Source organism: Leptidea sinapis, chromosome 17 (genome assembly GCF_905404315.1).
Source record: "Leptidea sinapis chromosome 17, ilLepSina1.1, whole genome shotgun sequence".
Lineage (NCBI taxonomy): Eukaryota > Metazoa > Arthropoda > Insecta > Lepidoptera > Pieridae > Leptidea > Leptidea sinapis.
The window spans coordinates 652391-666140 of record NC_066281.1 but is presented as its reverse complement, the minus strand read 5'-3'; the positions used below and the strand labels follow the sequence as shown (position 1 = coordinate 666140).

Below are 13750 nucleotides of genomic sequence, written 5' to 3'. Positions count from 1 at the left end.
GGCGGACAGGATGCATGTAGATGTAGCCTATGATAAGAATTTAAAGTTCCAGGTAACTAACCCCTACATTGTAGAAACTAGCTACAGAGAAGAAGAAATCATACAAGCTCCGTATACTTAAGCCAGGCTACTTATATAATCACAGTTTGAAACAGTATTACTCTACAAACACGGAAAATTTTGGAATTAGAAACGTTTAGCGCAAAAAATGAATAAATGTATACCAAAGCTTTCTTAGTCAATTATTTAAGTGAAGAGCTATTTGTAAAATACCTTGACCTGCATTACGGTTTCGCCCATCAAATTCTTTAAGCTTAGCTGAGATTAAAATAGAACAGACATGTTATAGATTGTCATTTAATATTTATTTATATTAAGACAGGTTTTGATATTTCATGTAGGCCAAACAATTTGAACCAAGAATATACCGAATTGAAGACCTCGTCTCCGACTTTGGTAACCAAAACCCAGCCAAATGTTTGGCTAACCACCAACTTTAAAAATATCTTCAAGCTCATATGGTAACGTTATTGGGATTCCTCTGTTGTTGTTACAAAGGGCTCAGGCATGATTTTCCTGCGATTACATAAAAAAATATGTTAATGAACGTAACACTTGTTTGGATTATATTGTATTTTTAATTTATTTTTAAAACTTATTATCAATAATAATATGTTAATCAAACAAAAACACTATTACAACATTGATCTTTTCACTAAACCCATTCATTTTTACGTATAAGATATACACAGCACTAATGTTTCACAATACGTCAGCTGTATAGCTACAGATATACTGCTGACGGTTAAGCATTTCGGTGACGCGAACTCACGAGATTTTACCCATCAAAAAAGTGTATAACTTTATATTTTTTCAATTATTTATATATCGCGTGCTCCAGTATGAACGCGAACCTATAATATTTAAAAATGCACAACGCGGCTAATGAAGTTTTTTTATCGCTGAAAAGGCTTTTATCGAAGGCTTATTTTATCGCTGAAAGAATCTTTTTTTTTTAATTTATAAAATTAAATTATAGAAGATAAAACAAAAATGTCATCACGCCCACTGTAACAGCGAACCATTATATTATATAATATATAAGTAATCATTAATACTCACGCAATTCGTATACGCTATTAAATTAACTTTCTAATTATTGTTGTCTATACTTGAAGAGTAAATAAATTTAAATTAGGAAACACTAAAGTTATCATTAAACTACAAATCACATAAAGGAGTAATCAGTGAAATGTGTTCGCGGCCCCAGCCTGGGGAAATTACCCCTCACACGAGTCACTAGTGCTCATTTACGTACGCTTTCCGTTAATATCAGTATGAGGGAGGTTCTGTTCTATTGATGTATGATAAATATGATTATTTTCCTATCTACTATTAAAATACCGTGTACAAATTAGATGTTCCGGTACTCGTGTATTCTCATTCTCGGTTTATAACAATATCTTATAATTATAAAATGGATTAACTAAAGGCTTTTGGTATACGTTCGACGACCCCTATAGCCCAGTGATTAGTGACCCTGCGTACTGAGCTAGAGGTCCCGGGTTCGAATCTTGGTAGGTACAATCTGTATATTTTATTAAATATATCGTTGTCTTGCACCCATAGTACAGGCTATGCCTTGTTTTGGGTAAGATAATTTGTGTAAGAGTGTGTCAATATTATATTATTATTATTTTATATGTTTCAATAATGATCTGGTCTAGATTGCCGGAATAGGTCGGATGAGGGCAGCACAGGTCCGATCGTCATGGAGATCTTTAGGAGAGGCCGTTGTCCAGCAGTGGACGTCTTCCGGCTGATGATGATGATGATGACATATTTATGTAGGTCTCTTTGTAATAATAACATTATTTTAATGAACTACCTTCCGTCATACTACGAGTGTCTTTATCACATCTTAATATAGAATGTGTTTTATTGGCATTTTGTCTCACATTCTGTATGTACAATCAATATTATTATAACCCTTATCATACATAAGGGTTAAGATATTTATTCTCAAAAAGAATTATTACAATTCACTTTCATGAGAATTTGACATCAACTAAGTTATATTTAATATACACTAGGCTGTTAACATATAAGCCAAGATGGTAAGTCCACAATGTATCGGTAAGCGCTGATCTGAGTATTTTTAGTTTTATATAAATCGAAGATATAATTTAGGCCAAAGATATAGACACCATGTACTGGATGTGGTACCTGCCCGCTTTTATGTTTATAAAAAAAATATGTTACATAAATAATTTTCAATAAATTTAAATTAGGAATAATGTGATTAATAAAAAAACTTGATGTCAACTGATTTCTCGTATTTACAGGTACATAAGAAACAACGACCTTCATCGTGACCTAAAGGTGGATTTTGTCGCAAAAATTGTGCAAAAATATCCAGAATTACTCTTCGACAAAACGAGCCTAGTGAAAAAGACTCAAACTAACAGCAACTACTAAACCTTTTCAGTTGGTGTAGTGAAAGTCTGGTGTAATATAGTACAAGTAACATGTACTAAGTCTTAAGAGCACAAGGACACCGTGTCTTACCCTTACTAGAGACAATTACAACAGTGCAAATGTACACTTTCTTAGTTTTAGTGTTGTTAGTAAATTCATTAAAAATTAAACTGCTTATACGCCTAAACCTATATTGTATTAAAATGGTAAACTTTTGGCTTTTATCATAAAACAACAAAAAACCATTATTTATTTTTGCTATCTAAGCCTTAAAACGATAATAATTTCTTAGCAACGAATTACCACCTTTTTTGTGTGTTATATGCTATAAAAAGGCTTTATGTATTATTTTCTTCCATGAAAGCTATTTGACAGGAGTCAGATTCCCTGTCCTCTTAAAAAAATATAATATAATATGTAAACCTACTTTGTGCAAGATAGAACGGTATCTTCGAATACAAATAAATATATAAAGCATGTGTATGTCTACAAATACACAACTGGACATTAGATATATAGAAAGTCGCAAACCCTTAAGATCCTAGCATCGATATTGGGACAGATTATTTAATTATCGTCACCAGTCCTTGCGTGCAAAGTTACACTTCAATTTGACGTTTAAAAGGTAAAAATCACGTTCAAAGATTCAAATACAACATAAAATGATAACATTATACAAAAACACATTTTTAATACATTGTTATTGGTACAAAAACCATACCAAACCAAAAGTTGTCCATGTAGTTAAAGGAAATATTTTCTGAGTCATTCATTTCATCCCAACGACATTTTTTTATTGCAAGATCTTTCTCATATGGGTAACCCAAGGCTTTCTATTTGTAATGCTGTTTAACAAATTTGACACTACAATATTACCCAATTTCATACTTCAGAGTTGGATAAAATTTATCAGTTTAGTGGGTCAATCAATAGTCCTTTTTAGTATGAATTGAGTCCCTGCAATCGGAGTGACGCTTTGCAAATGCAAAATCGAATATTGAAATTCCCCTTTGCTTCAGCCAGCCGGCTGTATCGAATAAATTTGTCGCTTTTAGAGAGATCTCAAAGGTCTGACGTAACTGCTATGGCATGGCTGAGATGTTTCCCTTAATGTTGAAAGTAACAGCTTATTACTACAACGCAAGATACAAAGTTAGGTCATATTATGTTTATAAATCATTGTGTGAGTTATTGTTTTCAAATAAATTTTATTTTAATTTTTGAGGTTATTTTTTAGTATAAATTTGTATACTTTATTAAAATTTGTTTAAATGGCGAAATTGCCTAATCGCTTCATTCCAAACTGTGGTATCATTTGATAAAGTCTTTAAGAACCCAAAAAATGGATACAAAATTTGATTCAAGGTCGGGTTGCATCGTAAACAACATCGAAGCAGGCCCAGTTACTCTTAATAATTACTGATAAATCATATTTCTAATGTCGTATATTATACAGTATGACTAGTTAGCTTTATTTATAATAATTTCTTGACACGTTATTTATCCACGATGAACTGTTTAGCTACTTAACCGATTTTAATCCAATTTTGCACACAGTTTGCATTTATCTAACTTATGAGAAAGGATAGTTTTTGAAGTAAAACTTTTTTGCGCGCATGAAGGTAAAATTCTTACGGATGAAACGCAATAAAGTGACACTAAAAAATGGGAATGTTTTTGTCCAAAAACAGGGAGAAAGCCATAGAGACCGATTGAGTGAGATCGAAAAAGGGCGAACATAGCATGAAGCACATAGCGCCACTAGTGAGTAGAACATCTTCCCTACTATCATTGTATCATAAAGGTTTAGCGCGCGGCCGCTAGTAAGTGGAACATCTTCCTTACTAGCGCTGTATCGTGCAGGTTTATATGTAGGTAAAAGTCCGTTTGCCAAAGAAGTTTTCTTTTTTTTCATTTCTGTAATCTTAAGAAATAAATTTTTGACGCGCAGTTTGACAGTTCTGCTGTGACATTATTACTTAACAAGAACAGGGAAAATGGTATAATCATTGCAAGGATTGAAATTCCACATATTTTGTAATTAACTCAAAATATCTCAAATGTTGATATGAAATTTTATATCTATAATATATGTATTCGTTTAGGTGTAGCGAAGGGCGCTCTTTGCCAGCTAGTTATTTAATAAAATAAAGTGTTTAAATTGTAAACACATTTCCCTATAAATATAAATGAAGTTTCAATACATCACTGCACCTTTCCGTTAGTTGATCGCAAGCGCCGACAGGTCCATGCTTCCACCCTTCTGCTCTGAAGATATGATACGATGAAGTAAGCTTCATCGCCCCGCGATTAGAGTGTAATCCATGCGTCCACGTGTTAACATTATGGTGGCCATTATGTAATTAGTTACTAAGTAGATAGTAAGTTAATATTTATTTTCAATCTTATTTTTTCTTAATATAATTTTAAAAGCGCGTACACCTTCCTTAAAGGCCGGCAACGCTCCTGTGATTCCTCTGGCGTTGCAAGAGATTGTGGGCGGCGGTGATCACTTAACAACAGGTGACCCGTACGCTCGTTTGTCCTCCTATTCCATAAAAAAAAAGACAGTACCATGAGTGTTTCACGTTTAAAATCACTTATTGAACGTCAAAAACTACACTCCATTAGAAATAGTATATAATATTATAATATAGCTTTCTGGTTTTTATTAATTTATTAGAGAGATATAATATGTAGTATCGTTTAATAAAATTTATAATTATACAGTCTGAAGGCGTTCGCACCTTCCCAGTCTATGGTATCATTGAGAACAACATTATTAACACACTTGTGCATTTTTTTATTTATACTATTAATAATAGTGTCCCTAATTATGTGTTCCTGACTAAGACGAAAAAACATTTATTATTATCAAATTATTTATAATTCACAATAATTTGTTATAAAATACCTTACATTTGGCACGGGTGAAAAAATATTAAGCGCCATTTCCCATAATTATTGTCATATTTTGTTTGTATCGCAATTGTTTCTGTGTGGTAAATAATTATAAAAATGTCAAGTTTTAGTACTGAAAATGAACAATTGATAGATTTAAGAAACACTAAATGCAGCACAAAATCCAAACGAAAGGCCTAATACCTGCAAAATCTAGAGAAAAGTAGTTTCCTACAACGGAAGCGCAATTGTTATAAAAAATTAAACGATATATACAATACATGTTTGTTTTTTCCTCGCAAATGTGTAGCTGAGTAGTAGGCACAAAAAGTTTATGTTTGCTCCTGATGGTTAGTTAACATTATATTTCTATCAAATTCGTTAATGTGCTAAATAACATTATCTAGAATATATTCAGATACAAGACTCAAAACGTTTATTTCTTAGAATTTTTAGCAATAGTGCTAATAGATCTTTTTTTCAAATATGGTATTAATATCGGCTGCACTGCCCCATAGCAATATTCCATAGGACATAATATATGTACATCCTTCTTTTAAAAACATGCTTTATACGATATATATTTTTAATGATGCTCATAGACTAAATGAGTTCCTTATTAGGATTTCGTACCCAGCCTAAATAGAGGGGAACTTTATTAGTCCTCATCTTCCATATCAAAAACAAACTTAACAAGTGCACATAAAATTATTAACGGAGGTGATTGACATAAAAGCAATTAGCTTTTGCACACCGCCTTTTAAATTTATAAAGGTTGATTAATAAGCTGTTTAACATAATTTTAATTAAAATTGGCATCCAATGCGCTTTAGGGGTGTACCTACAACATATTTATCCCCGATCATATTATATTGTGATGATTATTTAACCAGGCGAATATGGTGGTCCTAGTTGTAAATTGCCAACCTTACTAACTTAATTGTGAGCAACACCATACTTCATAATTTTTTGTGAAAAGCGGGCGTAAATATACGACACCAGTCGTAGCTTACGGTTTAAAGAAACCATTGCTATTTTAAATAAATAAAAAGTCTACATTAATCCGACTTACAATTAACATTTTATATTATGTAGCTTAGGCTTCAGTAAGGCTTGAGCGCGTCGTAAATTCCCCCGGAGGCTGTAAGGACCAACAAATTATCACACTTGCCTCTTTTAATACAAACAAGAATTGGCTCCAGGGAGGCTTTACGTATAAATGGAAAGCTTTCAAGCTATGACATAACATGGAGGCTACCTACGCACTGTTGCGGAAAATTTCAAATAAGATAGTCTATTGTATAATAGGTCGGGGGTACAGTATGTATTAGTTTGTAATAATATCTCTTTGGCTGTACTCATTGTAGGCCTTTGTCCAGCAGTGGACGTACCGGCTGATGATGATGATGATGGTTGTAACGACATTCCAAATAAGAAATTAGTAATTAATTTAGAACTGGCAAAATTACTGGTCGCGTTTATGATCAGAAGTCGTATAATTTCTACAACAACGGGACCATGTCACTATGTGTAAGATGAAAAATAGTATTAGAAGAATATGGCACATAATATTAAATACTGTACTTAAATGTAAGTAAACTTAAAAAACGAGTGTACTTTAGACCACAGGAATAAAGTGAAACAAAATATTAATTTATAAAATTGTTCTAGAACAAAATGTAATTAGAAAATAATCAAGAAATCACCGTTCGCGTAACGCTAGAGTTCGTAACGCACTCGCTACACATTCACCAACTTGCTCCCCAAGTCTGGTGTGCGTTAAGAAATTTTAATTAAAAAAAACGTCTAAGTTTTTATATATATCTAGCTGACCCGACAGACGTTGTTCTGTATATAATAAATAAAATAATGTTTTTTTATGAATCTCTCATTAATATATCATAACATCAAGAATTACTCCGTAAAATATGCACCCTGCTGTCGTAATGAAATTGTTTCACAGCAGAACTGTCAAACCGTGCGTCAATAAATTCTCTCATAGAAATTATGTATGGACACATCAAAGGAAAAACAAATTTGTTGTTTTTATTTAATTTAGCAGCATTTTTCTATTTATTCACCTTTTAAACCTTCTCTGGACTTCCACTAATAATTCAAGACCTAAATTTGCCAAATCAGTCCAGCCGTTCTCGAGTTTTAGCGAGACTAACGAACAGCAATTCATTTTTATATATATAGATGTGTACATACTTTTTCCCTTGCCCATCATTTCAATGATTAGTAATACAATCCTAACTAAAATTAAAAATTCGAATATCATATTTCTTTATAACGTTTCCACACCGTTACTAGTCAACCGAACATCATGAAATTTTGCAAACACGTTTGCAGGGGTATAATAGTACAATAGGGTATATTTTATCTCAATTTTTTTAAGATTCTCAAATGGGCTCTTTTTTAAATGGTCTATCTATCTTATTTGTATCTATGTATGTTATAATGTATCTGTCTACCTAGTTGGTTACTAGTCCACTGTTCATCCGATAAGAAAGTTACCAGTACGGAAATAAAAAAAAAACATTAATATTAACATTACAATGAGACACTTCAGAAAATAAACGCAGTCGATATGATATTGTATTGTTTCATGACAGATTGTCGGATAGATCATATGACAGCGAGGTTATAGCGAAACACACAGGCACACACGCGCGCGCGCATGTGAGATGAACAATTTAAGCTTAAACCGTCATTTCAAATCCACTTTTGGCCATATTACCTGCTACGTTTCATTAACATTACCAAACAAATAAATTAATTAATGTTGACGGGTTTTTAAATAATCAGAAAGAATATGAGTAACACATAATATTCAAGTCACAATAAGTATTTTAATAAAAAAAAATATTACGAAAACTTTTCGAGAATGTTCAAAATTAGAAATTCATGAGCAATTCCATAAATTAATTACAGCTATGAAAATAAAAGGTAAAAATATATTTCCCCTTGTCCTTCGAGAGTCGCGGTAAACGTTGAGAAAAACTTTGTAATACCAGAATATCGCGGCATTATGTAAATGACGCCTTTTAATCTTATCGAATCCCTAAGAGGACAATAAATGAAAGTTAACCTGATTTAACTTTGTGTGGCTCGAAGATATTAGTGACTTATTGGGACTTTGGAAAATATTGACTGAATTGTTAATTAACACAGAAATATACATGCTATGAGTCAGGGTAAGAGGTTGAATAAATAAGGGGAGAGGTAAGACGTATTTTCCTTTCAAACTAAGTCGCTGGCAGAATTACGTCATCACTATATATTAAAAAAACAAAGTCCTCCGCCACGTACTGCGCCGATTTTTATGCTGTTTCCACCAATAAATAGCTTGGTTCTCGAGGAAGGTTTTAGTACCTATATTAAATATACAGTATCTATTTGTTAAGTTTTATATACATTAACGATATTTGTTGGAGATGATAAGATATATCGGAGCTATACTTTGGGACATAAAAAATTAATGTATGGTAAAATTGTTTAATTTAAATAGGTCTACAGAAAAGGCAATTAATTATAAAGCGATAATGTAAAAGCTGTTTACACGAATACAATATTAATCTTCATCATTTTATTACTACATATTATAAAATCATTAATTTTTAACTCATTTACTTTGATTACACAATATTTCCGATGCCTTTAGACTACATTATTCCCGAATACATTACATATTTTTTTCTACTGACAGAACAGCGTCTGCTTGTACAGCTCATTTCATATAATGCATGTATTTCAATTCTCTAAGATATTATTTCAGTCCGTATATTACATAACTTCAAATCAACAATTCAGATCTTAGAAGCGCTCGCTTGTAACACAGAGAATGTGTTCATCATTCTTTGTAGAAGATCAAACTTTAACGAGCTCATGTTATGGCGTAGAGCAGGATGGAAGCGAGGGTCTTATCCGTATTCAAAATTACGACTACAAATGTGCTAAGAATCTTGTTTTCAACAGATGTATTCAGTCAACCATATTGTTTGTGTTCATGCTCGACCATTTCACCATTTTATAGGAGAATAAGCCACGAATTTAACTTTGGGCGTTCGCAATTTTACAGCCTTTGTGTTTTAAGTCTTTTAGCTTAATCCGGAAACGTGTTAAGCCAGTTATGTACACATATTCGCTATTCGATTGTAAAAAGTAAGTCGTGTCTCCAATATAAATGCCTAAATTTAATTTAATGGGCCGTAAAAATTATTTTTACTGTTGTATGAAAGTAAGTTTTGACAGGAAAATAAGGCAAGAAAACATATATTCGCAAGTCACAATAAGACCGCATTTTTCTTCACATTTCGGAGTTCTTAACATGTGAAAATTAATAGAACAAATTAAACGGAACGGCGAATATAAAACTTGTTATCAACGAAGATTTTTTGTAATTTGCTTGTATTGGAAGCCCCAATGGGCGTGGTCTTTGGCCTTTTTGAAACATATTTTGACAGATAGATTAAAAAAAGCGCGTACACCTTCCTTAAAGGCCGGCAACGCTCCTGTGGTTCCTTTGGTGTTGCAAGAGAGTGTGGGGGGCGGTGATCACTTAACAACAGGTGACCCGTACGCTCGTTTGTCCTCCTATTCCATAAAAAATAAATAAAAAAGATTTTAGAAGTGGGAGAGTCACGCTGCCGTCTTTTGACGTCAGCACAATCGGGCCAGACTCGTCCGGGTTAGTTACCACACTCGCACAGAATACTGGCGTGAAGTAGCGGCCTAGTGCCGCTATGTTTCGCATAGGTTAGTGTCGAGGACCGGTGGCCGGACCACGTACCACAGACTACGCAGGGCGATCTGCGCATAATTTTGCATTGGCGTATGGTCTGTCCCAATTGGTTGAGTCGCCAACGCGGCTCCCGGATGTGGATAGCCACATGCCGTCCTTATTGGATCTTCTGCTGACTACACATCCCGATGGTTACCAGGTCTTTGTCGACGCCCCTATCGGAACGTCCGACCATTGCCTGGTCAGGAGTGTAGTGCCTATCCGACGCCAACGTCGCAGACCACCAGCGACGGGCGCGTTTGGCACTACAAGTCAGCAGATTGGGATAGGATGCGTTCCTTTTTTGCATCCTACCCTTGGGGCAGGGTTTGTTTCCCTTCGGATGATCCTAGTGCCTGCGCCGTTGCAGTAGCCGATGTGATACTACAGGGTATGGATATTTTTATACCAAACTCTGTAGTACCCATCGGTGGCAGATCACAGCCCTGTTTCGATGCGTCAGTTAAAGCAGCATCTGACTGCAAAAAACAGGCGTATCGAGCTTGGGTTGCGGCGCTGGGCATAAAGAATCCGAACTGCATAGTTCTTAAGTTTTTTTATTTAATTATGATTTAGCATTGAAAAATACATACAAATTTAAAATTTTCGCCCTTCTATGATCTACAACTATTTTTGTATCATGATTTTTATATAATTCTGTTCCATCCACCAAACCGATATAGGGTTGCAAGATGGCAATCGAATACAATAATTGTAGTACGGTATATTTGGTAGGTCCGAGAATCGGGTGCATCAAAATTTTAATAATTGATTTTTTTATATGTTATATGGCAATACGACGTTTGCTGGGTCAGCTAGTATATATATAAAATTCTCGTGTCGCGGTGTTTGTCACTAAACTCCTCCGAAACGGCTGAATGCCGATGTGTATGAAATTTTGCGCACACATCGGGTAGGCATGAGAATCGGCTAACATCTATTTTTTATACCCAATTATTTTTTTGAAGGCAATTTTATTTATTAATTTTTATGGCTATACAACGTTTGCTGGGTCAGCCAGTTATATATAAAACTAGCTGATATCCCGCAACTATGTCTGCGTACACACAGGACAAAAGAAAAAATAAAAGAACACTCGTAACATAATACACTGTCGCAACACTTTCTGTAAATAGTTATGTGTTCTGCAAAGCCATTAATACTATTCGCATCACACACGATGTGAAAAATATTTTAGGTAATTTTTTTACTTCTCGGGTTACATTATTGGAATTTTAGTAAGGATCCCTAATTAAAAAAAATATAATATAGCCTATGTCACCCGGGGTTAGTATAGCTTTCCAACAGTGAAAGAATTTTTCAAATCGGTTCAGTACTTTCAGAGCCTATTCAATGCAAACAAACAAACAATCAAATATTTCATCTTTATAATATTAGTACAGATAATTATTATATTCCGCTAAGGCAGTGCGAGATATTCGCAATACAAGTGTCCTATGACAACTTACTAGGAAGTCTGAAAAAAAAAGAAATTTATTATTGAGCAAAGCGAAGCTGAGCGGAGTTCCCACCGGCTGACTCCAATTTATTTCTGTGTTAAATTGTTTCTCGGCCAGTTCTGGACCGATTAAAAAAAATTGAACTCGAACTTTCGAACTTTTCTAGGTTATTGTTGAGACAGAATTTAGTATTTCGACTTGATTCAATTATTATAATTTAAAACAAACAAGATTCACAATTTGTTCTAAATGCTTATTTATTTTTATTTATGCAAGCTATTTATATTTATTAAAAAAAAAGAAATTCTCATGTGACCTAATAAAGCGCTAATACCTCATATTTAAATATAGCGCCAAATACCAAAAGATTGTTTTTGTTTGCTTAATTTTGTTTTGTTTTTGTACACAGACTTAGTTTAGCTCGCTTCGCTCAAATATTCGCCGCAGAGAAGTGGTACGACGAGCGATTGCGGCATTCTAGTATATTGTGACAGAAACAGTCACAGTATGATGTTAGCTGTAGCGAACCGCAACACAAACACAAAACCGTCATACTCACAATCACTCTAACTTATAAATAGTCTCATGTCTGTAATAATGCTAATATAATATTATATGAATATACAAAGAAGTCATAAAAGGCATTTATTTGCTCAAAATTGATTCCTTAATAATTCTTTTTCATGTGAATTCAAGCAATACCCCGCTTCGGATACAAATGGCGCTCTGAGAGAGAAGAAACGGTGAAAGACAATCTCATTCTTGCGCGCTTCTTAATATAATATACAATATATTTATGTAGAGTATTCAGATACAAATAACTAGATAGGTCTTCATGATGAGCTTAAGTCACGCCATTTTTACTTTTCACGATAAGAAATAATCAGGGCAGATTTTTTTCGAAAAATAAAAGAAATAATCGCACATAGTAAGCTACTATATTACTAAAATACCTAAATAAAAAACATACTTAAAATATACTTCACCGTTATAATAATTTAACATAATAAATATACTTTGCAAAAGAAAACCATAATAAAATATTAATAAAACCTATTTTTATTCCTGTCACAAGAATTTATCCCCTTGTCATAAAAACCTTTGTAAGTTAAGAGAAAATTCAAAACGTTAACAGTCGTATACTTTACTCACGAAGCGGGAATTAATATTTCAGCGCTTCTTATAATACGATTTCAGTTGAATCACGAAGATATTCTCGACGCTTTGAATCGACGTAACAAAAGAAATTGTACTTACCAATATTTCGAGAGGATTTTTTGGCGACCTTGAAGGTTGTATGACGGGGAAACACACTTTCCAACCGCGAATACCTTTTTTCGCACAAAACTAAGCAGTGTTCATTTTATGATTTCCTTACGTGATTCTATAATTTTTAAATTTGAGTTCAAGTTGGAGCAAAACTGGCGTTCAGCCGCCGCAAGAACGCGTCCGAATCTGATTGTTGCGCACCCCCCCCCCCCCCCACCGCACGCCCCGCCCTCTTAGTTCTCTTCCTCCCCCAGCCACCCCTGAAAGCCTTCGTTCGTTTAGTCCTCGACTCCTGTCGCCCTTCGTGACACTCAACACCATTACACAAAAATGAACATCGTTCCATGGGACTTTAAAATTCGACAAAGTTATTGTTTTACTTGAAAAAAAAAAACTCTTATTTAAAAGTGATAACCCTCACTTCTACTACTAATTCAATTTGTAACCAAAATGTATGTACGATGCAGGATTGTGTCTTCATCTACAGGATCTACTTTACAGTTGTTAATGGGGTTGAGAAGGTTATCAACAGTAAAGTAGATGGAGCCATACCCTTGGCTCATTTGGTAAGACAACACAACAACACACACACGGACAGAACCCAAGCGGCGCGGTTTCGATTCCCGCATCGTTCATATATTTTGGTAACAAATTTGATTTACGTGTAGGCTACAGTTTTTAACAAGATTCTTTTCAAACATTTGAATTAAATATTATTATCTTACATTAATAATTATTATTAAATCCGTGCGGAAAATAATGACCTCGACCGTAAGACAAGTAGCTTGAAAAAGAAGTAATTTCACGAGGGACAATACCGTTACCAACTAATAGGGGCTATTCTAATTAAATTCAGTAG

The 13750-nt window shown here is 34.0% G+C and overlaps 1 protein-coding gene across 2 annotated transcripts in view; it reads right to left on the bottom strand.

Annotated features, from left to right (window-relative positions):
* Nucleotides 1-13059, bottom strand: part of LOC126969107 (protein slit) — a 185548-nt gene extending 172489 nt beyond the window's left edge. For both annotated transcript variants that reach the window (XM_050814413.1, XM_050814416.1), the window contains exon 1: nt 12880-13059. The gene's annotated coding sequence lies outside the window, so the exon portion shown is untranslated. The remainder of the gene's footprint in view (nt 1-12879) is intronic.
* Between the last annotated feature and the right edge of the window lie 691 nt (nt 13060-13750).